At 50.5% G+C, this 19,846-nt stretch overlaps 34 non-coding genes across 34 annotated transcripts; all 34 read left to right on the forward strand.

Moving 5' to 3' along the window:
* Positions 1-201: 201 nt before the first annotated feature.
* Trnan-guu (transfer RNA asparagine (anticodon GUU)) lies at positions 202-275 on the forward strand. The gene has a single exon. It is a non-coding gene; the product is annotated as a tRNA-Asn (tRNA).
* Positions 276-946: 671 nt separating this feature from the next.
* Positions 947-1,018, forward strand: Trnat-cgu (transfer RNA threonine (anticodon CGU)). The gene has a single exon. It is a non-coding gene; the product is annotated as a tRNA-Thr (tRNA).
* Positions 1,019-1,351: 333 nt separating this feature from the next.
* Trnan-guu (transfer RNA asparagine (anticodon GUU)) lies at positions 1,352-1,425 on the forward strand. Its single transcript has one exon. It is a non-coding gene; the product is annotated as a tRNA-Asn (tRNA).
* Positions 1,426-2,096: 671 nt separating this feature from the next.
* On the forward strand, positions 2,097-2,168 carry Trnat-cgu (transfer RNA threonine (anticodon CGU)). Its single transcript has one exon. It is a non-coding gene; the product is annotated as a tRNA-Thr (tRNA).
* Positions 2,169-2,501: 333 nt separating this feature from the next.
* On the forward strand, positions 2,502-2,575 carry Trnan-guu (transfer RNA asparagine (anticodon GUU)). The gene has a single exon. It is a non-coding gene; the product is annotated as a tRNA-Asn (tRNA).
* A 671-nt stretch (positions 2,576-3,246) lies between these two features.
* Trnat-cgu (transfer RNA threonine (anticodon CGU)) lies at positions 3,247-3,318 on the forward strand. The gene has a single exon. It is a non-coding gene; the product is annotated as a tRNA-Thr (tRNA).
* A 333-nt stretch (positions 3,319-3,651) lies between these two features.
* On the forward strand, positions 3,652-3,725 carry Trnan-guu (transfer RNA asparagine (anticodon GUU)). Its single transcript has one exon. It is a non-coding gene; the product is annotated as a tRNA-Asn (tRNA).
* Positions 3,726-4,396: 671 nt separating this feature from the next.
* Trnat-cgu (transfer RNA threonine (anticodon CGU)) lies at positions 4,397-4,468 on the forward strand. Its single transcript has one exon. It is a non-coding gene; the product is annotated as a tRNA-Thr (tRNA).
* A 333-nt stretch (positions 4,469-4,801) lies between these two features.
* On the forward strand, positions 4,802-4,875 carry Trnan-guu (transfer RNA asparagine (anticodon GUU)). Its single transcript has one exon. It is a non-coding gene; the product is annotated as a tRNA-Asn (tRNA).
* A 671-nt stretch (positions 4,876-5,546) lies between these two features.
* Positions 5,547-5,618, forward strand: Trnat-cgu (transfer RNA threonine (anticodon CGU)). Its single transcript has one exon. It is a non-coding gene; the product is annotated as a tRNA-Thr (tRNA).
* A 333-nt stretch (positions 5,619-5,951) lies between these two features.
* On the forward strand, positions 5,952-6,025 carry Trnan-guu (transfer RNA asparagine (anticodon GUU)). The gene has a single exon. It is a non-coding gene; the product is annotated as a tRNA-Asn (tRNA).
* A 671-nt stretch (positions 6,026-6,696) lies between these two features.
* On the forward strand, positions 6,697-6,768 carry Trnat-cgu (transfer RNA threonine (anticodon CGU)). The gene has a single exon. It is a non-coding gene; the product is annotated as a tRNA-Thr (tRNA).
* A 332-nt stretch (positions 6,769-7,100) lies between these two features.
* On the forward strand, positions 7,101-7,174 carry Trnan-guu (transfer RNA asparagine (anticodon GUU)). The gene has a single exon. It is a non-coding gene; the product is annotated as a tRNA-Asn (tRNA).
* Positions 7,175-7,845: 671 nt separating this feature from the next.
* Trnat-cgu (transfer RNA threonine (anticodon CGU)) lies at positions 7,846-7,917 on the forward strand. The gene has a single exon. It is a non-coding gene; the product is annotated as a tRNA-Thr (tRNA).
* Positions 7,918-8,250: 333 nt separating this feature from the next.
* Trnan-guu (transfer RNA asparagine (anticodon GUU)) lies at positions 8,251-8,324 on the forward strand. The gene has a single exon. It is a non-coding gene; the product is annotated as a tRNA-Asn (tRNA).
* Positions 8,325-8,995: 671 nt separating this feature from the next.
* Trnat-cgu (transfer RNA threonine (anticodon CGU)) lies at positions 8,996-9,067 on the forward strand. The gene has a single exon. It is a non-coding gene; the product is annotated as a tRNA-Thr (tRNA).
* A 333-nt stretch (positions 9,068-9,400) lies between these two features.
* Trnan-guu (transfer RNA asparagine (anticodon GUU)) lies at positions 9,401-9,474 on the forward strand. The gene has a single exon. It is a non-coding gene; the product is annotated as a tRNA-Asn (tRNA).
* Positions 9,475-10,145: 671 nt separating this feature from the next.
* Trnat-cgu (transfer RNA threonine (anticodon CGU)) lies at positions 10,146-10,217 on the forward strand. Its single transcript has one exon. It is a non-coding gene; the product is annotated as a tRNA-Thr (tRNA).
* A 334-nt stretch (positions 10,218-10,551) lies between these two features.
* Positions 10,552-10,625, forward strand: Trnan-guu (transfer RNA asparagine (anticodon GUU)). Its single transcript has one exon. It is a non-coding gene; the product is annotated as a tRNA-Asn (tRNA).
* A 671-nt stretch (positions 10,626-11,296) lies between these two features.
* Trnat-cgu (transfer RNA threonine (anticodon CGU)) lies at positions 11,297-11,368 on the forward strand. The gene has a single exon. It is a non-coding gene; the product is annotated as a tRNA-Thr (tRNA).
* A 333-nt stretch (positions 11,369-11,701) lies between these two features.
* On the forward strand, positions 11,702-11,775 carry Trnas-gcu (transfer RNA serine (anticodon GCU)). Its single transcript has one exon. It is a non-coding gene; the product is annotated as a tRNA-Ser (tRNA).
* Positions 11,776-12,584: 809 nt separating this feature from the next.
* On the forward strand, positions 12,585-12,656 carry Trnat-cgu (transfer RNA threonine (anticodon CGU)). Its single transcript has one exon. It is a non-coding gene; the product is annotated as a tRNA-Thr (tRNA).
* Positions 12,657-12,989: 333 nt separating this feature from the next.
* On the forward strand, positions 12,990-13,063 carry Trnan-guu (transfer RNA asparagine (anticodon GUU)). Its single transcript has one exon. It is a non-coding gene; the product is annotated as a tRNA-Asn (tRNA).
* Positions 13,064-13,872: 809 nt separating this feature from the next.
* On the forward strand, positions 13,873-13,944 carry Trnat-cgu (transfer RNA threonine (anticodon CGU)). Its single transcript has one exon. It is a non-coding gene; the product is annotated as a tRNA-Thr (tRNA).
* A 333-nt stretch (positions 13,945-14,277) lies between these two features.
* Positions 14,278-14,351, forward strand: Trnan-guu (transfer RNA asparagine (anticodon GUU)). The gene has a single exon. It is a non-coding gene; the product is annotated as a tRNA-Asn (tRNA).
* A 671-nt stretch (positions 14,352-15,022) lies between these two features.
* On the forward strand, positions 15,023-15,094 carry Trnat-cgu (transfer RNA threonine (anticodon CGU)). The gene has a single exon. It is a non-coding gene; the product is annotated as a tRNA-Thr (tRNA).
* A 332-nt stretch (positions 15,095-15,426) lies between these two features.
* On the forward strand, positions 15,427-15,500 carry Trnan-guu (transfer RNA asparagine (anticodon GUU)). The gene has a single exon. It is a non-coding gene; the product is annotated as a tRNA-Asn (tRNA).
* Positions 15,501-16,171: 671 nt separating this feature from the next.
* Positions 16,172-16,243, forward strand: Trnat-cgu (transfer RNA threonine (anticodon CGU)). Its single transcript has one exon. It is a non-coding gene; the product is annotated as a tRNA-Thr (tRNA).
* Positions 16,244-16,576: 333 nt separating this feature from the next.
* Trnan-guu (transfer RNA asparagine (anticodon GUU)) lies at positions 16,577-16,650 on the forward strand. The gene has a single exon. It is a non-coding gene; the product is annotated as a tRNA-Asn (tRNA).
* Positions 16,651-17,321: 671 nt separating this feature from the next.
* Positions 17,322-17,393, forward strand: Trnat-cgu (transfer RNA threonine (anticodon CGU)). Its single transcript has one exon. It is a non-coding gene; the product is annotated as a tRNA-Thr (tRNA).
* A 333-nt stretch (positions 17,394-17,726) lies between these two features.
* Trnan-guu (transfer RNA asparagine (anticodon GUU)) lies at positions 17,727-17,800 on the forward strand. Its single transcript has one exon. It is a non-coding gene; the product is annotated as a tRNA-Asn (tRNA).
* A 671-nt stretch (positions 17,801-18,471) lies between these two features.
* Trnat-cgu (transfer RNA threonine (anticodon CGU)) lies at positions 18,472-18,543 on the forward strand. The gene has a single exon. It is a non-coding gene; the product is annotated as a tRNA-Thr (tRNA).
* A 334-nt stretch (positions 18,544-18,877) lies between these two features.
* Positions 18,878-18,951, forward strand: Trnan-guu (transfer RNA asparagine (anticodon GUU)). The gene has a single exon. It is a non-coding gene; the product is annotated as a tRNA-Asn (tRNA).
* Positions 18,952-19,622: 671 nt separating this feature from the next.
* On the forward strand, positions 19,623-19,694 carry Trnat-cgu (transfer RNA threonine (anticodon CGU)). Its single transcript has one exon. It is a non-coding gene; the product is annotated as a tRNA-Thr (tRNA).
* The last annotated feature ends 152 nt before the right edge of the window (positions 19,695-19,846 follow it).

Raw genomic sequence — 19,846 nt, forward strand, 5'->3', positions numbered from 1 at the left:
GTGTAGGCGGAACACTGTTTTGTATGCATTTTGTAGTATAATGTCATGCTTGGCGATGTCATTCGTTTATGAGCCCCACTACAGTGTGCATGCACGTTATCCATGTGAAGAGGCGTAAGCAGATACTACCATTCTGCGAGGTGCCTGCGAAAAGTACACGAGTTGCATTGATGAAGAGAGCAGAAGTGACCGAAAGTTAAGGCCTCCGTGGCGCAATCGGCTAGCGCGTTCGGCTGTTAACCGAAAGGTTGGTGGTTCGAGCCCACCCGGGGGCGAAATCGTTTTAATCGCCACCGAGGTGAGGACGTATGTCCACTTTGATAGAGATACACAGCTAGTGTGACAATTTGGCTGTGTTTGAATGATGCCACCCAGCCTTATACACATTCAGCCACGTGACAGTGGAGGTAAAAACATGGCCCTATGCGGACGTTCTACCGTTTTCCTATTAATTCGGCATGTGTGACACTGCAGTAGAGCGACGACCACTACAAAAGATGTATTATTTACATTTCATTTCGGCGTATACACCGCGAGTGCCATATGACAGGGCCTCTCTCTCGATGTCGATCTGCATTTGGCGTCTCTTAAGTGTCGGTCTGCAGTAGGCCGCTGTTGGCCGAGCGGCGTGCAGTCGCCTTACATGAAGCCCCCAGTGCCACTGTGGACGATGTAGCCAGAGAGAGGAGTCGAAAGGCGCGTTTCACAGTAGAGCCACGCTATCCCACAAGCTGTGCACTAGGTCAAGTTTTGCGCAGACCGCAAACCTTTGGTGGCTTGACGCTCGTCGTCGATCGTAAGGGTGAAACAGTGAAGAGAGTTGGAAAACGGTAAGGTGGACACCTCCAGCAGCATCTGTGTGTCAAATCCCATATCTGGTCGAGGGCTGTAAGATTCAGTATGATGACGTGACAAGTCGGGAGTAGCTCCCAAACGCAAAGCTCCGGCCTTCTTAGCTCAGTGGTAGAGCACTGGTCTCGTAAACCAGGGGTCGTGAGTTCGACCCTCACAGAAGGCATTCATTTTTTTAACTTTGGTGCTGAGAGCAGAGCTAGCTCGAGCAGCATCTAACAGATGGCAGTGCACTGAATGAAGGGGAAGTTCTACAACCGATAAAGAGTGCTCTACTTGCATCAGAGGTTTACTGGATGTGTAGGCGGAACACTGTTTTGTATGCATTTTGTAGTATAATGTCATGCTTGGCGATGTCATTCGTTTATGAGCCCCACTACAGTGTGCATGCACGTTATCCATGTGAAGAGGCGTAAGCAGATACTACCATTCTGCGAGGTGCCTGCGAAAAGTACACGAGTTGCATTGATGAAGAGAGCAGAAGTGACCGAAAGTTAAGGCCTCCGTGGCGCAATCGGCTAGCGCGTTCGGCTGTTAACCAAAAGGTTGGTGGTTCGAGCCCACCCGGGGGCGAAATCGTTTTAATCGCCACCGAGGTGAGGACGTATGTCCACTTTGATAGAGATACACAGCCAGTGTGACAATTTGGCTGTGTTTGAATGATGCCACCCAGCCTTATACACATTCAGCCACGTGACAGTGGAGGTAAAAACATGGCCCTATGCGGACGTTCTACCGTTTTCCTATTAATTCGGCATGTGTGACACTGCAGTAGAGCGACGACCACTACAAAAGATGTATTATTTACATTTCATTTCGGCGTATACACCGCGAGTGCCATATGACAGGGCCTCTCTCTCGATGTCGATCTGCATTTGGCGTCTCTTAAGTGTCGGTCTGCAGTAGGCCGCTGTTGGCCGAGCGGCGTGCAGTCGCCTTACATGAAGCCCCCAGTGCCACTGTGGACGATGTAGCCAGAGAGAGGAGTCGAAAGGCGCGTTTCACAGTAGAGCCACGCTATCCCACAAGCTGTGCACTAGGTCAAGTTTTGCGCAGACCGCAAACCTTTGGTGGCTTGACGCTCGTCGTCGATCATAAGGATGAAACAGTGAAGAGAGTTGGAAAACGGTAAGGTGGACACCTCCAGCAGCATCTGTGTGTCAAATCCGATATCTGGTCGAGGGCTGTAAGATTCAGTATGATGACGTGACAATTCGGGAGTAGCTCACGAACGCAAAGCTGCGGCCTTCTTATCTCAGTGGTAGAGCACTGGTCTCGTAAACTAGGGGTCGTGAGTTCGACCCTCACAGAAGGCATTCATTTTTTTAACTTTGCTGCTGAGAGCAGAGCTAGCTCGAGCAGCATCTAACAGATGGCAGTGCACTGAATGAAGGGGAAGTTCTACAACCGATAAAGAGTGCTCTACTTGCATCAGAGGTTTACTGGATGTGTAGGCGGAACACTGTTTTGTATGCATTTTGTAGTATAATGTCATGCTTGGCGATGTCATTCGTTTATGAGCCCCACTACAGTGTGCATGCACGTTATCCATGTGAAGAGGCGTAAGCAGATACTACCATTCTGCGAGGTGCCTGCGAAAAGTACACGAGTTGCATTGATGAAGAGAGCAGAAGTGACCGAAAGTTAAGGCCTCCGTGGCGCAATCGGCTAGCGCGTTCGGCTGTTAATCGAAAGGTTGGTGGTTCGAGCCCACCCGGGGGCGAAATCGTTTTAATCGCCACCGAGGTGAGGACGTATGTCCACTTTGATAGAGATACACAGCCAGTGTGACAATTTGGCTGTGTTTGAATGATGCCACCCAGCCTTATACACATTCAGCCACGTGACAGTGGAGGTAAAAACATGGCCCTATGCGGACGTTCTACCGTTTTCCTATTAATTCGGCATGTGTGACACTGCAGTAGAGCGACGACCACTACAAAAGATGTATTATTTACATTTCATTTCGGCGTATACACCGCGAGTGCCATATGACAGGGCCTCTCTCTCGATGTCGATCTGCATTTGGCGTCTCTTAAGTGTCGGTCTGCAGTAGGCCGCTGTTGGCCGAGCGGCGTGCAGTCGCCTTACATGAAGCCCCCAGTGCCACTGTGGACGATGTAGCCAGAGAGAGGAGTCGAAAGGCGCGTTTCACAGTAGAGCCACGCTATCCCACAAGCTGTGCACTAGGTCAAGTTTTGCGCAGACCGCAAACCTTTGGTGGCTTGACGCTCGTCGTCGATCGTAAGGGTGAAACAGTGAAGAGAGTTGGAAAACGGTAAGGTGGACACCTCCAGCAGCATCTGTGTGTCAAATCCGATATCTGGTCGAGGGCCGTAAGATTCAGTATGATGACGTGACAAGTCGGGAGTAGCTCACAAACGCAAAGCTGCGGCCTTCTTAGCTCAGTGGTAGAGCACTGGTCTCGTAAACTAGGGGTTGTGAGTTCGACCCTCACAGAAGGCATTCATTTTTTTAACTTTGCTGCTGAGAGCAGAGCTAGCTCGAGCAGCATCTAACAGATGGCAGTGCACTGAATGAAGGGGAAGTTCTACAACCGATAAAGAGTGCTCTACTTGCATCAGAGGTTTACTGGATGTGTAGGCGGAACACTGTTTTGTATGCATTTTGTAGTATAATGTCATGCTTGGCGATGTCATTCGTTTATGAGCCCCACTACAGTGTGCATGCACGTTATCCATGTGAAGAGGCGTAAGCAGATACTACCATTCTGCGAGGTGCCTGCGAAAAGTACACGAGTTGCATTGATGAAGAGAGCAGAAGTGACCGAAAGTTAAGGCCTCCGTGGCGCAATCGGCTAGCGCGTTCGGCTGTTAACCGAAAGGTTGGTGGTTCGAGCCCACCCGGGGGCGAAATCGTTTTAATCGCCACCGAGGTGAGGACGTATGTCCACTTTGATAGAGATACACAGCTAGTGTGACAATTTGGCTGTGTTTGAATGATGCCACCCAGCCTTATACACATTCAGCCACGTGACAGTGGAGGTAAAAACATGGCCCTATGCGGACGTTCTACCGTTTTCCTATTAATTCGGCATGTGTGACACTGCAGTAGAGCGACGACCACTACAAAAGATGTATTATTTACATTTCATTTCGGCGTATACACCGCGAGTGCCATATGACAGGGCCTCTCTCTCGATGTCGATCTGCATTTGGCGTCTCTTAAGTGTCGGTCTGCAGTAGGCCGCTGTTGGCCGAGCGGCGTGCAGTCGCCTTACATGAAGCCCCCAGTGCCACTGTGGACGATGTAGCCAGAGAGAGGAGTCGAAAGGCGCGTTTCACAGTAGAGCCACGCTATCCCACAAGCTGTGCACTAGGTCAAGTTTTGCGCAGACCGCAAACCTTTGGTGGCTTGACGCTCGTCGTCGATCGTAAGGGTGAAACAGTGAAGAGAGTTGGAAAACGGTAAGGTGGACACCTCCAGCAGCATCTGTGTGTCAAATCCGATATCTGGTCGAGGGCCGTAAGATTCAGTATGATGACGTGACAAGTCGGGAGTAGCTCACGAACGCAAAGCTGCGGCCTTCTTAGCTCAGTGGTAGAGCACTGGTCTCGTAAACTAGGGGTCGTGAGTTCGACCCTCACAGAAGGCATTCATTTCTTTAACTTTGCTGCTGAGAGCAGAGCTAGCTCGAGCAGCATCTAACAGATGGCAGTGCACTGAATGAAGGGGAAGTTCTACAACCGATAAAGAGTGCTCTACTTGCATCAGAGGTTTACTGGATGTGTAGGCGGAACACTGTTTTGTATGCATTTTGTAGTATAATGTCATGCTTGGCGATGTCATTCGTTTATGAGCCCCACTACAGTGTGCATGCACGTTATCCATGTGAAGAGGCGTAAGCAGATACTACCATTCTGCGAGGTGCCTGCGAAAAGTACACGAGTTGCATTGATGAAGAGAGCAGAAGTGACCGAAAGTTAAGGCCTCCGTGGCGCAATCGGCTAGCGCGTTCGGCTGTTAACCGAAAGGTTGGTGGTTCGAGCCCACCCGGGGGCGAAATCGTTTTAATCGCCACCGAGGTGAGGACGTATGTCCACTTTGATAGAGATACACAGCCAGTGTGACAATTTGGCTGTGTTTGAATGATGCCACCCAGCCTTATACACATTCAGCCACGTGACAGTGGAGGTAAAAACATGGCCCTATGCGGACGTTCTACCGTTTTCCTATTAATTCGGCATGTGTGACACTGCAGTAGAGCGACGACCACTACAAAAGATATATTATTTACATTTCATTTCGGCGTATACACCGCGAGTGCCATATGACAGGGCCTCTCTCTCGATGTCGATCTGCATTTGGCGTCTCTTAAGTGTCGGTCTGCAGTAGGCCGCTGTTGGCCGAGCGGCGTGCAGTCGCCTTACATGAAGCCCCCAGTGCCACTGTGGACGATGTAGCCAGAGAGAGGAGTCGAAAGGCGCGTTTCACAGTAGAGCCACGCTATCCCACAAGCTGTGCACTAGGTCAAGTTTTGCGCAGACCGCAAACCTTTGGTGGCTTGACGCTCGTCGTCGATCGTAAGGGTGAAACAGTGAAGAGAGTTGGAAAACGGTAAGGTGGACACCTCCAGCAGCATCTGTGTGTCAAATCCGATATCTGGTCGAGGGCCGTAAGATTCAGTATGATGACGTGACAAGTCGGGAGTAGCTCACGAACGCAAAGCTGCGGCCTTCTTAGCTCAGTGGTAGAGCACTGGTCTCGTAAACTAGGGGTCGTGAGTTCGACCCTCACAGAAGGCATTCATTTCTTTAACTTTGCTGCTGAGAGCAGAGCTAGCTCGAGCAGCATCTAACAGATGGCAGTGCACTGAATGAAGGGGAAGTTCTACAACCGATAAAGAGTGCTCTACTTGCATCAGAGGTTTACTGGATGTGTAGGCGGAACACTGTTTTGTATGCATTTTGTAGTATAATGTCATGCTTGGCGATGTCATTCGTTTATGAGCCCCACTACAGTGTGCATGCACGTTATCCATGTGAAGAGGCGTAAGCAGATACTACCATTCTGCGAGGTGCCTGCGAAAAGTACACGAGTTGCATTGATGAAGAGAGCAGAAGTGACCGAAAGTTAAGGCCTCCGTGGCGCAATCGGCTAGCGCGTTCGGCTGTTAACCGAAAGGTTGGTGGTTCGAGCCCACCCGGGGGCGAAATCGTTTTAATCGCCACCGAGGTGAGGACGTATGTCCACTTTGATAGAGATACACAGCCAGTGTGACAATTTGGCTGTGTTTGAATGATGCCACCCAGCCTTATACACATTCAGCCACGTGACAGTGGAGGTAAAAACATGGCCCTATGCGGACGTTCTACCGTTTTCCTATTAATTCGGCATGTGTGACACTGCAGTAGAGCGACGACCACTACAAAAGATATATTATTTACATTTCATTTCGGCGTATACACCGCGAGTGCCATATGACAGGGCCTCTCTCTCGATGTCGATCTGCATTTGGCGTCTCTTAAGTGTCGGTCTGCAGTAGGCCGCTGTTGGCCGAGCGGCGTGCAGTCGCCTTACATGAAGCCCCCAGTGCCACTGTGGACGATGTAGCCAGAGAGAGGAGTCGAAAGGCGCGTTTCACAGTAGAGCCACGCTATCCCACAAGCTGTGCACTAGGTCAAGTTTTGCGCAGACCGCAAACCTTTGGTGGCTTGACGCTCGTCGTCGATCGTAAGGGTGAAACAGTGAAGAGAGTTGGAAAACGGTAAGGTGGACACCTCCAGCAGCATCTGTGTGTCAAATCCGATATCTGGTCGAGGGCTGTAAGATTCAGTATGATGACGTGACAATTCGGGAGTAGCTCACGAACGCAAAGCTGCGGCCTTCTTAGCTCAGTGGTAGAGCACTGGTCTCGTAAACCAGGGGTCGTGAGTTCGACCCTCACAGAAGGCATTCATTTTTTAACTTTGCTGCTGAGAGCAGAGCTAGCTCGAGCAGCATCTAACAGATGGCAGTGCACTGAATGAAGGGGAAGTTCTACAACCGATAAAGAGTGATCTACTTGCATCAGAGGTTTACTGGATGTGTAGGCGGAACACTGTTTTGTATGCATTTTGTAGTATAATGTCATGCTTGGCGATGTCATTCGTTTATGAGCCCCACTACAGTGTGCATGCACGTTATCCATGTGAAGAGGCGTAAGCAGATACTACCATTCTGCGAGGTGCCTGCGAAAAGTACACGAGTTGCATTGATGAAGAGAGCAGAAGTGACCGAAAGTTAAGGCCTCCGTGGCGCAATCGGCTAGCGCGTTCGGCTGTTAACCGAAAGGTTGGTGGTTCGAGCCCACCCGGGGGCGAAATCGTTTTAATCGCCACCGAGGTGAGGACGTATGTCCACTTTGATAGAGATACACAGCTAGTGTGACAATTTGGCTGTGTTTGAATGATGCCACCCAGCCTTATACACATTCAGCCACGTGACAGTGGAGGTAAAAACATGGCCCTATGCGGACGTTCTACCGTTTTCCTATTAATTCGGCATGTGTGACACTGCAGTAGAGCGACGACCACTACAAAAGATGTATTATTTACATTTCATTTCGGCGTATACACCGCGAGTGCCATATGACAGGGCCTCTCTCTCGATGTCGATCTGCATTTGGCGTCTCTTAAGTGTCGGTCTGCAGTAGGCCGCTGTTGGCCGAGCGGCGTGCAGTCGCCTTACATGAAGCCCCCAGTGCCACTGTGGACGATGTAGCCAGAGAGAGGAGTCGAAAGGCGCGTTTCACAGTAGAGCCACGCTATCCCACAAGCTGTGCACTAGGTCAAGTTTTGCGCAGACCGCAAACCTTTGGTGGCTTGACGCTCGTCGTCGATCGTAAGGGTGAAACAGTGAAGAGAGTTGGAAAACGGTAAGGTGGACACCTCCAGCAGCATCTGTGTGTCAAATCCGATATCTGGTCGAGGGCTGTAAGATTCAGTATGATGACGTGACAAGTCGGGAGTAGCTCACGAACGCAAAGCTGCGGCCTTCTTAGCTCAGTGGTAGAGCACTGGTCTCGTAAACCAGGGGTCGTGAGTTCGACCCTCACAGAAGGCATTCATTTTTTTAACTTTGCTGCTGAGAGCAGAGCTAGCTCGAGCAGCATCTAACAGATGGCAGTGCACTGAATGAAGGGGAAGTTCTACAACCGATAAAGAGTGCTCTACTTGCATCAGAGGTTTACTGGATGTGTAGGCGGAACACTGTTTTGTATGCATTTTGTAGTATAATGTCATGCTTGGCGATGTCATTCGTTTATGAGCCCCACTACAGTGTGCATGCACGTTATCCATGTGAAGAGGCGTAAGCAGATACTACCATTCTGCGAGGTGCCTGCGAAAAGTACACGAGTTGCATTGATGAAGAGAGCAGAAGTGACCGAAAGTTAAGGCCTCCGTGGCGCAATCGGCTAGCGCGTTCGGCTGTTAACCGAAAGGGTGGTGGTTCGAGCCCACCCGGGGGCGAAATCGTTTTAATCGCCACCGAGGTGAGGACGTATGTCCACTTTGATAGAGATACACAGCTAGTGTGACAATTTGGCTGTGTTTGAATGATGCCACCCAGCCTTATACACATTCAGCCACGTGACAGTGGAGGTAAAAACATGGCCCTATGCGGACGTTCTACCGTTTTCCTATTAATTCGGCATGTGTGACACTGCAGTAGAGCGACGACCACTACAAAAGATGTATTATTTACATTTCATTTCGGCGTATACACCGCGAGTGCCATATGACAGGGCCTCTCTCTCGATGTCGATCTGCATTTGGCGTCTCTTAAGTGTCGGTCTGCAGTAGGCCGCTGTTGGCCGAGCGGCGTGCAGTCGCCTTACATGAAGCCCCCAGTGCCACTGTGGACGATGTAGCCAGAGAGAGGAGTCGAAAGGCGCGTTTCACAGTAGAGCCACGCTATCCCACAAGCTGTGCACTAGGTCAAGTTTTGCGCAGACCGCAAACCTTTGGTGGCTTGACGCTCGTCGTCGATCGTAAGGGTGAAACAGTGAAGAGAGTTGGAAAACGGTAAGGTGGACACCTCCAGCAGCATCTGTGTGTCAAATCCGATATCTGGTCGAGGGCCGTAAGATTCAGTATGATGACGTGACAAGTCGGGAGTAGCTCACGAACGCAAAGCTGCGGCCTTCTTAGCTCAGTGGTAGAGCACTGGTCTCGTAAACTAGGGGTCGTGAGTTCGACCCTCACAGAAGGCATTCATTTCTTTAACTTTGCTGCTGAGAGCAGAGCTAGCTCGAGCAGCATCTAACAGATGGCAGTGCACTGAATGAAGGGGAAGTTCTACAACCGATAAAGAGTGCTCTACTTGCATCAGAGGTTTACTGGATGTGTAGGCGGAACACTGTTTTGTATGCATTTTGTAGTATAATGTCATGCTTGGCGATGTCATTCGTTTATGAGCCCCACTACAGTGTGCATGCACGTTATCCATGTGAAGAGGCGTAAGCAGATACTACCATTCTGCGAGGTGCCTGCGAAAAGTACACGAGTTGCATTGATGAAGAGAGCAGAAGTGACCGAAAGTTAAGGCCTCCGTGGCGCAATCGGCTAGCGCGTTCGGCTGTTAACCGAAAGGTTGGTGGTTCGAGCCCACCCGGGGGCGAAATCGTTTTAATCGCCACCGAGGTGAGGACGTATGTCCACTTTGATAGAGATACACAGCTAGTGTGACAATTTGGCTGTGTTTGAATGATGCCACCCAGCCTTATACACATTCAGCCACGTGACAGTGGAGGTAAAAACATGGCCCTATGCGGACGTTCTACCGTTTTCCTATTAATTCGGCATGTGTGACACTGCAGTAGAGCGACGACCACTACAAAAGATGTATTATTTACATTTCATTTCGGCGTATACACCGCGAGTGCCATATGACAGGGCCTCTCTCTCGATGTCGATCTGCATTTGGCGTCTCTTAAGTGTCGGTCTGCAGTAGGCCGCTGTTGGCCGAGCGGCGTGCAGTCGCCTTACATGAAGCCCCCAGTGCCACTGTGGACGATGTAGCCAGAGAGAGGAGTCGAAAGGCGCGTTTCACAGTAGAGCCACGCTATCCCACAAGCTGTGCACTAGGTCAAGTTTTGCGCAGACCGCAAACCTTTGGTGGCTTGACGCTCGTCGTCGATCGTAAGGGTGAAACAGTGAAGAGAGTTGGAAAACGGTAAGGTGGACACCTCCAGCAGCATCTGTGTGTCAAATCCGATATCTGGTCGAGGGCTGTAAGATTCAGTATGATGACGTGACAAGTCGGGAGTAGCTCACGAACGCAAAGCTGCGGCCTTCTTAGCTCAGTGGTAGAGCACTGGTCTCGTAAACCAGGGGTCGTGAGTTCGACCCTCACAGAAGGCATTCATTTTTTTTAACTTTGCTGCTGAGAGCAGAGCTAGCTCGAGCAGCATCTAACAGATGGCAGTGCACTGAATGAAGGGGAAGTTCTACAACCGATAAAGAGTGCTCTACTTGCATCAGAGGTTTACTGGATGTGTAGGCGGAACACTGTTTTGTATGCATTTTGTAGTATAATGTCATGCTTGGCGATGTCATTCGTTTATGAGCCCCACTACAGTGTGCATGCACGTTATCCATGTGAAGAGGCGTAAGCAGATACTACCATTCTGCGAGGTGCCTGCGAAAAGTACACGAGTTGCATTGATGAAGAGAGCAGAAGTGACCGAAAGTTAAGGCCTCCGTGGCGCAATCGGCTAGCGCGTTCGGCTGTTAACCGAAAGGGTGGTGGTTCGAGCCCACCCGGGGGCGAAATCGTTTTAATCGCCACCGAGGTGAGGACGTATGTCCACTTTGATAGAGATACACAGCTAGTGTGACAATTTGGCTGTGTTTGAATGATGCCACCCAGCCTTATACACATTCAGCCACGTGACAGTGGAGGTAAAAACATGGCCCTATGCGGACGTTCTACCGTTTTCCTATTAATTCGGCATGTGTGACACTGCAGTAGAGCGACGACCACTACAAAAGATGTATTATTTACATTTCATTTCGGCGTATACACCGCGAGTGCCATATGACAGGGCCTCTCTCTCGATGTCGATCTGCATTTGGCGTCTCTTAAGTGTCGGTCTGCAGTAGGCCGCTGTTGGCCGAGCGGCGTGCAGTCGCCTTACATGAAGCCCCCAGTGCCACTGTGGACGATGTAGCCAGAGAGAGGAGTCGAAAGGCGCGTTTCACAGTAGAGCCACGCTATCCCACAAGCTGTGCACTAGGTCAAGTTTTGCGCAGACCGCAAACCTTTGGTGGCTTGACGCTCGTCGTCGATCTTAAGGGTGAAACAGTGAAGAGAGTTGGAAAACGGTAAGGTGGACACCTCCAGCAGCATCTGTGTGTCAAATCCGATATCTGGTCGAGGGCTGTAAGATTCAGTATGATGACGTGACAAGTCGGGAGTAGCTCACGAACGCAAAGCTGCGGCCTTCTTAGCTCAGTGGTAGAGCACTGGTCTCGTAAACCAGGGGTCGTGAGTTCGACCCTCACAGAAGGCATTCATTTTTTTAACTTTGCTGCTGAGAGCAGAGCTAGCTCGAGCAGCATCTAACAGATGGCAGTGCACTGAATGAAGGGGAAGTTCTACAACCGATAAAGAGTGCTCTACTTGCATCAGAGGTTTACTGGATGTGTAGGCGGAACACTGTTTTGTATGCATTTTGTAGTATAATGTCATGCTTGGCGATGTCATTCGTTTATGAGCCCCACTACAGTGTGCATGCACGTTATCCATGTGAAGAGGCGTAAGCAGATACTACCATTCTGCGAGGTGCCTGCGAAAAGTACACGAGTTGCATTGATGAAGAGAGCAGAAGTGACCGAAAGTTAAGGCCTCCGTGGCGCAATCGGCTAGCGCGTTCGGCTGCTAACCGAAAGGTTGGTGGTTCGAGCCCACCCGGGGGCGAAATCGTTTTAATCGCCACCGAGGTGAGGACGTATGTCCACTTTGATAGAGATACACAGCTAGTGTGACAATTTGGCTGTGTTTGAATGATGCCACCCAGCCTTATACACATTCAGCCACGTGACAGTGGAGGTAAAAACATGGCCCTATGCGGACGTTCTACCGTTTTCCTATTAATTCGGCATGTGTGACACTGCAGTAGAGCGACGACCACTACAAAAGATGTATTATTTACATTTCATTTCGGCGTATACACCGCGAGTGCCATATGACAGGGCCTCTCTCTCGATGTCGATCTGCATTTGGCGTCTCTTAAGTGTCGGTCTGCAGTAGGCCGCTGTTGGCCGAGCGGCGTGCAGTCGCCTTACATGAAGCCCCCAGTGCCACTGTGGACGATGTAGCCAGAGAGAGGAGACGAAAGGCGCGTTTCACAGTAGAGCCACGCTATCCCACAAGCTGTGCACTAGGTCAAGTTTTGCGCAGACCGCAAACCTCAGTCGCCTTACATGAAGCCCCCAGTGCCACTGTGGACGATGTAGCCAGAGAGAGGAGTCGAAAGGCGCGTTTCACAGTAGAGCCACGCTATCCCACAAGCTGTGCACTAGGTCAAGTTTTGCGCAGACCGCAATCCTTTGGTGGCTTGACGCTCGTCGTCGATCGTAAGGGTGAAACAGTGAAGAGAGTTGGAAAACGGTAAGGTGGACACCTCCAGCAGCATCTGTGTGTCAAATCCGATATCTGGTCGAGGGCTGTAAGATTCAGTATGATGACGTGACAATTCGGGAGTAGCTCACGAATGCAAAGCTGCGGCCTTCTTAGCTCAGTGGTAGAGCACTGGTCTCGTAAACCAGGGGTCGTGAGTTCGACCCTCACAGAAGGCATTCATTTTTTTAACTTTGCTGCTGAGAGCAGAGCTAGCTCGAGCAGCATCTAACAGATGGCAGTGCACTGAATGAAGGGGAAGTTCTACAACCGATAAAGAGTGATCTACTTGCATCAGAGGTTTACTGGATGTGTAGGCGGAACACTGTTTTGTATGCATTTTGTAGTATAATGTCATGCTTGGCGATGTCATTCGTTTATGAGCCCCACTACAGTGTGCATGCACGTTATCCATGTGAAGAGGCGTAAGCAGATACTACCATTCTGCGAGGTGCCTGCGAAAAGTACACGAGTTGCATTGATGAAGAGAGCAGAAGTGACCGAAAGTTAAGGCCTCCGTGGCGCAATCGGCTAGCGCGTTCGGCTGTTAACCGAAAGGTTGGTGGTTCGAGCCCACCCGGGGGCGAAATCGTTTTAATCGCCACCGAGGTGAGGACGTATGTCCACTTTGATAGAGATACACAGCTAGTGTGACAATTTGGCTGTGTTTGAATGATGCCACCCAGCCTTATACACATTCAGCCACGTGACAGTGGAGGTAAAAACATGGCCCTATGCGGACGTTCTACCGTTTTCCTATTAATTCGGCATGTGTGACACTGCAGTAGAGCGACGACCACTACAAAAGATGTATTATTTACATTTCATTTCGGCGTATACACCGCGAGTGCCATATGACAGTGCCTCTCTCTCGATGTCGATCTGCATTTGGCGTCTCTTAAGTGTCGGTCTGCAGTAGGCCGCTGTTGGCCGAGCGGCGTGCAGTCGCCTTACATGAAGCCCCCAGTGCCACTGTGGACGATGTAGCCAGAGAGAGGAGACGAAAGGCGCGTTTCACAGTAGAGCCACGCTATCCCACAAGCTGTGCACTAGGTCAAGTTTTGCGCAGACCGCAAACCTCAGTCGCCTTACATGAAGCCCCCAGTGCCACTGTGGACGATGTAGCCAGAGAGAGGAGTCGAAAGGCGCGTTTCACAGTAGAGCCACGCTATCCCACAAGCTGTGCACTAGGTCAAGTTTTGCGCAGACCGCAATCCTTTGGTGGCTTGACGCTCGTCGTCGATCGTAAGGGTGAAACAGTGAAGAGAGTTGGAAAACGGTAAGGTGGACACCTCCAGCAGCATCTGTGTGTCAAATCCGATATCTGGTCGAGGGCTGTAAGATTCAGTATGATGACGTGACAATTCGGGAGTAGCTCACGAATGCAAAGCTGCGGCCTTCTTAGCTCAGTGGTAGAGCACTGGTCTCGTAAACCAGGGGTCGTGAGTTCGACCCTCACAGAAGGCATTCATTTTTTTAACTTTGCTGCTGAGAGCAGAGCTAGCTCGAGCAGCATCTAACAGATGGCAGTGCACTGAATGAAGGGGAAGTTCTACAACCGATAAAGAGTGCTCTACTTGCATCAGAGGTTTACTGGATGTGTAGGCGGAACACTGTTTTGTATGCATTTTGTAGTATAATGTCATGCTTGGCGATGTCATTCGTTTATGAGCCCCACTACAGTGTGCATGCACGTTATCCATGTGAAGAGGCGTAAGCAGATACTACCATTCTGCGAGGTGCCTGCGAAAAGTACACGAGTTGCATTGATGAAGAGAGCAGAAGTGACCGAAAGTTAAGGCCTCCGTGGCGCAATCGGCTAGCGCGTTCGGCTGTTAACCGAAAGGTTGGTGGTTCGAGCCCACCCGGGGGCGAAATCGTTTTAATCGCCACCGAGGTGAGGACGTATGTCCACTTTGATAGAGATACACAGCCAGTGTGACAATTTGGCTGTGTTTGAATGATGCCACCCAGCCTTATACACATTCAGCCACGTGACAGTGGAGGTAAAAACATGGCCCTATGCGGACGTTCTACCGTTTTCCTATTAATTCGGCATGTGTGACACTGCAGTAGAGCGACGACCACTACAAAAGATATATTATTTACATTTCATTTCGGCGTATACACCGCGAGTGCCATATGACAGGGCCTCTCTCTCGATGTCGATCTGCATTTGGCGTCTCTTAAGTGTCGGTCTGCAGTAGGCCGCTGTTGGCCGAGCGGCGTGCAGTCGCCTTACATGAAGCCCCCAGTGCCACTGTGGACGATGTAGCCAGAGAGAGGAGTCGAAAGGCGCGTTTCACAGTAGAGCCACGCTATCCCACAAGCTGTGCACTAGGTCAAGTTTTGCGCAGACCGCAAACCTTTGGTGGCTTGACGCTCGTCGTCGATCGTAAGGGTGAAACAGTGAAGAGAGTTGGAAAACGGTAAGGTGGACACCTCCAGCAGCATCTGTGTGTCAAATCCGATATCTGGTCGAGGGCTGTAAGATTCAGTATGATGACGTGACAATTCGGGAGTAGCTCACGAACGCAAAGCTGCGGCCTTCTTAGCTCAGTGGTAGAGCACTGGTCTCGTAAACCAGGGGTCGTGAGTTCGACCCTCACAGAAGGCATTCATTTTTTAACTTTGCTGCTGAGAGCAGAGCTAGCTCGAGCAGCATCTAACAGATGGCAGTGCACTGAATGAAGGGGAAGTTCTACAACCGATAAAGAGTGATCTACTTGCATCAGAGGTTTACTGGATGTGTAGGCGGAACACTGTTTTGTATGCATTTTGTAGTATAATGTCATGCTTGGCGATGTCATTCGTTTATGAGCCCCACTACAGTGTGCATGCACGTTATCCATGTGAAGAGGCGTAAGCAGATACTACCATTCTGCGAGGTGCCTGCGAAAAGTACACGAGTTGCATTGATGAAGAGAGCAGAAGTGACCGAAAGTTAAGGCCTCCGTGGCGCAATCGGCTAGCGCGTTCGGCTGTTAACCGAAAGGTTGGTGGTTCGAGCCCACCCGGGGGCGAAATCGTTTTAATCGCCACCGAGGTGAGGACGTATGTCCACTTTGATAGAGATACACAGCTAGTGTGACAATTTGGCTGTGTTTGAATGATGCCACCCAGCCTTATACACATTCAGCCACGTGACAGTGGAGGTAAAAACATGGCCCTATGCGGACGTTCTACCGTTTTCCTATTAATTCGGCATGTGTGACACTGCAGTAGAGCGACGACCACTACAAAAGATGTATTATTTACATTTCATTTCGGCGTATACACCGCGAGTGCCATATGACAGGGCCTCTCTCTCGATGTCGATCTGCATTTGGCGTCTCTTAAGTGTCGGTCTGCAGTAGGCCGCTGTTGGCCGAGCGGCGTGCAGTCGCCTTACATGAAGCCCCCAGTGCCACTGTGGACGATGTAGCCAGAGAGAGGAGTCGAAAGGCGCGTTTCACAGTAGAGCCACGCTATCCCACAAGCTGTGCACTAGGTCAAGTTTTGCGCAGACCGCAAACCTTTGGTGGCTTGACGCTCGTCGTCGATCGTAAGGGTGAAACAGTGAAGAGAGTTGGAAAACGGTAAGGTGGACACCTCCAGCAGCATCTGTGTGTCAAATCCGATATCTGGTCGAGGGCTGTAAGATTCAGTATGATGACGTGACAAGTCGGGAGTAGCTCACGAACGCAAAGCTGCGGCCTTCTTAGCTCAGTGGTAGAGCACTGGTCTCGTAAACCAGGGGTCGTGAGTTCGACCCTCACAGAAGGCATTCATTTTTTTAACTTTGCTGCTGAGAGCAGAGCTAGCTCGAGCAGCATCTAACAGATGGCAGTGCACTGAATGAAGGGGAAGTTCTACAACCGATAAAGAGTGCTCTACTTGCATCAGAGGTTTACTGGATGTGTAGGCGGAACACTGTTTTGTATGCATTTTGTAGTATAATGTCATGCTTGGCGATGTCATTCGTTTATGAGCCCCACTACAGTGTGCATGCACGTTATCCATGTGAAGAGGCGTAAGCAGATACTACCATTCTGCGAGGTGCCTGCGAAAAGTACACGAGTTGCATTGATGAAGAGAGCAGAAGTGACCGAAAGTTAAGGCCTCCGTGGCGCAATCGGCTAGCGCGTTCGGCTGTTAACCGAAAGGGTGGTGGTTCGAGCCCACCCGGGGGCGAAATCGTTTTAATCGCCACCGAGGTGAGGACGTATGTCCACTTTGATAGAGATACACAGCTAGTGTGACAATTTGGCTGTGTTTGAATGATGCCACCCAGCCTTATACACATTCAGCCACGTGACAGTGGAGGTAAAAACATGGCCCTATGCGGACGTTCTACCGTTTTCCTATTAATTCGGCATGTGTGACACTGCAGTAGAGCGACGACCACTACAAAAGATGTATTATTTACATTTCATTTCGGCGTATACACCGCGAGTGCCATATGACAGGGCCTCTCTCTCGATGTCGATCTGCATTTGGCGTCTCTTAAGTGTCGGTCTGCAGTAGGCCGCTGTTGGCCGAGCGGCGTGCAGTCGCCTTACATGAAGCCCCCAGTGCCACTGTGGACGATGTAGCCAGAGAGAGGAGTCGAAAGGCGCGTTTCACAGTAGAGCCACGCTATCCCACAAGCTGTGCACTAGGTCAAGTTTTGCGCAGACCGCAAACCTTTGGTGGCTTGACGCTCGTCGTCGATCGTAAGGGTGAAACAGTGAAGAGAGTTGGAAAACGGTAAGGTGGACACCTCCAGCAGCATCTGTGTGTCAAATCCGATATCTGGTCGAGGGCCGTAAGATTCAGTATGATGACGTGACAAGTCGGGAGTAGCTCACGAACGCAAAGCTGCGGCCTTCTTAGCTCAGTGGTAGAGCACTGGTCTCGTAAACTAGGGGTCGTGAGTTCGACCCTCACAGAAGGCATTCATTTCTTTAACTTTGCTGCTGAGAGCAGAGCTAGCTCGAGCAGCATCTAACAGATGGCAGTGCACTGAATGAAGGGGAAGTTCTACAACCGATAAAGAGTGCTCTACTTGCATCAGAGGTTTACTGGATGTGTAGGCGGAACACTGTTTTGTATGCATTTTGTAGTATAATGTCATGCTTGGCGATGTCATTCGTTTATGAGCCCCACTACAGTGTGCATGCACGTTATCCATGTGAAGAGGCGTAAGCAGATACTACCATTCTGCGAGGTGCCTGCGAAAAGTACACGAGTTGCATTGATGAAGAGAGCAGAAGTGACCGAAAGTTAAGGCCTCCGTGGCGCAATCGGCTAGCGCGTTCGGCTGTTAACCGAAAGGTTGGTGGTTCGAGCCCACCCGGGGGCGAAATCGTTTTAATCGCCACCGAGGTGAGGACGTATGTCCACTTTGATAGAGATACACAGCTAGTGTGACAATTTGGCTGTGTTTGAATGATGCCACCCAGCCTTATACACATTCAGCCACGTGACAGTGGAGGTAAAAACATGGCCCTATGCGGACGTTCTACCGTTTTCCTATTAATTCGGCATGTGTGACACTGCAGTAGAGCGACGACCACTACAAAAGATGTATTATTTACATTTCATTTCGGCGTATACACCGCGAGTGCCATATGACAGGGCCTCTCTCTCGATGTCGATCTGCATTTGGCGTCTCTTAAGTGTCGGTCTGCAGTAGGCCGCTGTTGGCCGAGCGGCGTGCAGTCGCCTTACATGAAGCCCCCAGTGCCACTGTGGACGATGTAGCCAGAGAGAGGAGTCGAAAGGCGCGTTTCACAGTAGAGCCACGCTATCCCACAAGCTGTGCACTAGGTCAAGTTTTGCGCAGACCGCAAACCTTTGGTGGCTTGACGCTCGTCGTCGATCGTAAGGGTGAAACAGTGAAGAGAGTTGGAAAACGGTAAGGTGGACACCTCCAGCAGCATCTGTGTGTCAAATCCGATATCTGGTCGAGGGCTGTAAGATTCAGTATGATGACGTGACAAGTCGGGAGTAGCTCACGAACGCAAAGCTGCGGCCTTCTTAGCTCAGTGGTAGAGCACTGGTCTCGTAAACCAGGGGTCGTGAGTTCGACCCTCACAGAAGGCATTCATTTTTTTTAACTTTGCTGCTGAGAGCAGAGCTAGCTCGAGCAGCATCTAACAGATGGCAGTGCACTGAATGAAGGGGAAGTTCTACAACCGATAAAGAGTGCTCTACTTGCATCAGAGGTTTACTGGATGTGTAGGCGGAACACTGTTTTGTATGCATTTTGTAGTATAATGTCATGCTTGGCGATGTCATTCGTTTATGAGCCCCACTACAGTGTGCATGCACGTTATCCATGTGAAGAGGCGTAAGCAGATACTACCATTCTGCGAGGTGCCTGCGAAAAGTACACGAGTTGCATTGATGAAGAGAGCAGAAGTGACCGAAAGTTAAGGCCTCCGTGGCGCAATCGGCTAGCGCGTTCGGCTGTTAACCGAAAGGGTGGTGGTTCGAGCCCACCCGGGGGCGAAATCGTTTTAATCGCCACCGAGGTGAGGACGTATGTCCACTTTGATAGAGATACACAGCTAGTGTGACAATTTGGCTGTGTTTGAATGATGCCACCCAGCCTTATACACATTCAGCCACGTGACAGTGGAGGTAAAAACATGGCCCTATGCGGACGTTCTACCGTTTTCCTATTAATTCGGCATGTGTGACACTGCAGTAGAGCGACGACCACTACAAAAGATGTATTATTTACATTTCATTTCGGCGTATACACCGCGAGTGCCATATGACAGGGCCTCTCTCTCGATGTCGATCTGCATTTGGCGTCTCTTAAGTGTCGGTCTGCAGTAGGCCGCTGTTGGCCGAGCGGCGTGCAGTCGCCTTACATGAAGCCCCCAGTGCCACTGTGGACGATGTAGCCAGAGAGAGGAGTCGAAAGGCGCGTTTCACAGTAGAGCCACGCTATCCCACAAGCTGTGCACTAGGTCAAGTTTTGCGCAGACCGCAAACCTTTGGTGGCTTGACGCTCGTCGTCGATCTTAAGGGTGAAACAGTGAAGAGAGTTGGAAAACGGTAAGGTGGACACCTCCAGCAGCATCTGTGTGTCAAATCCGATATCTGGTCGAGGGCTGTAAGATTCAGTATGATGACGTGACAAGTCGGGAGTAGCTCACGAACGCAAAGCTGCGGCCTTCTTAGCTCAGTGGTAGAGCACTGGTCTCGTAAACCAGGGGTCGTGAGTTCGACCCTCACAGAAGGCATTCATTTTTTTAACTTTGCTGCTGAGAGCAGAGCTAGCTCGAGCAGCATCTAACAGATGGCAGTGCACTGAATGAAGGGGAAGTTCTACAACCGATAAAGAGTGCTCTACTTGCATCAGAGGTTTACTGGATGTGTAGGCGGAACACTGTTT

Source organism: Schistocerca cancellata, chromosome 6 (assembly GCF_023864275.1).
Source record: "Schistocerca cancellata isolate TAMUIC-IGC-003103 chromosome 6, iqSchCanc2.1, whole genome shotgun sequence".
Taxonomy (NCBI): domain Eukaryota; kingdom Metazoa; phylum Arthropoda; class Insecta; order Orthoptera; family Acrididae; genus Schistocerca; species Schistocerca cancellata.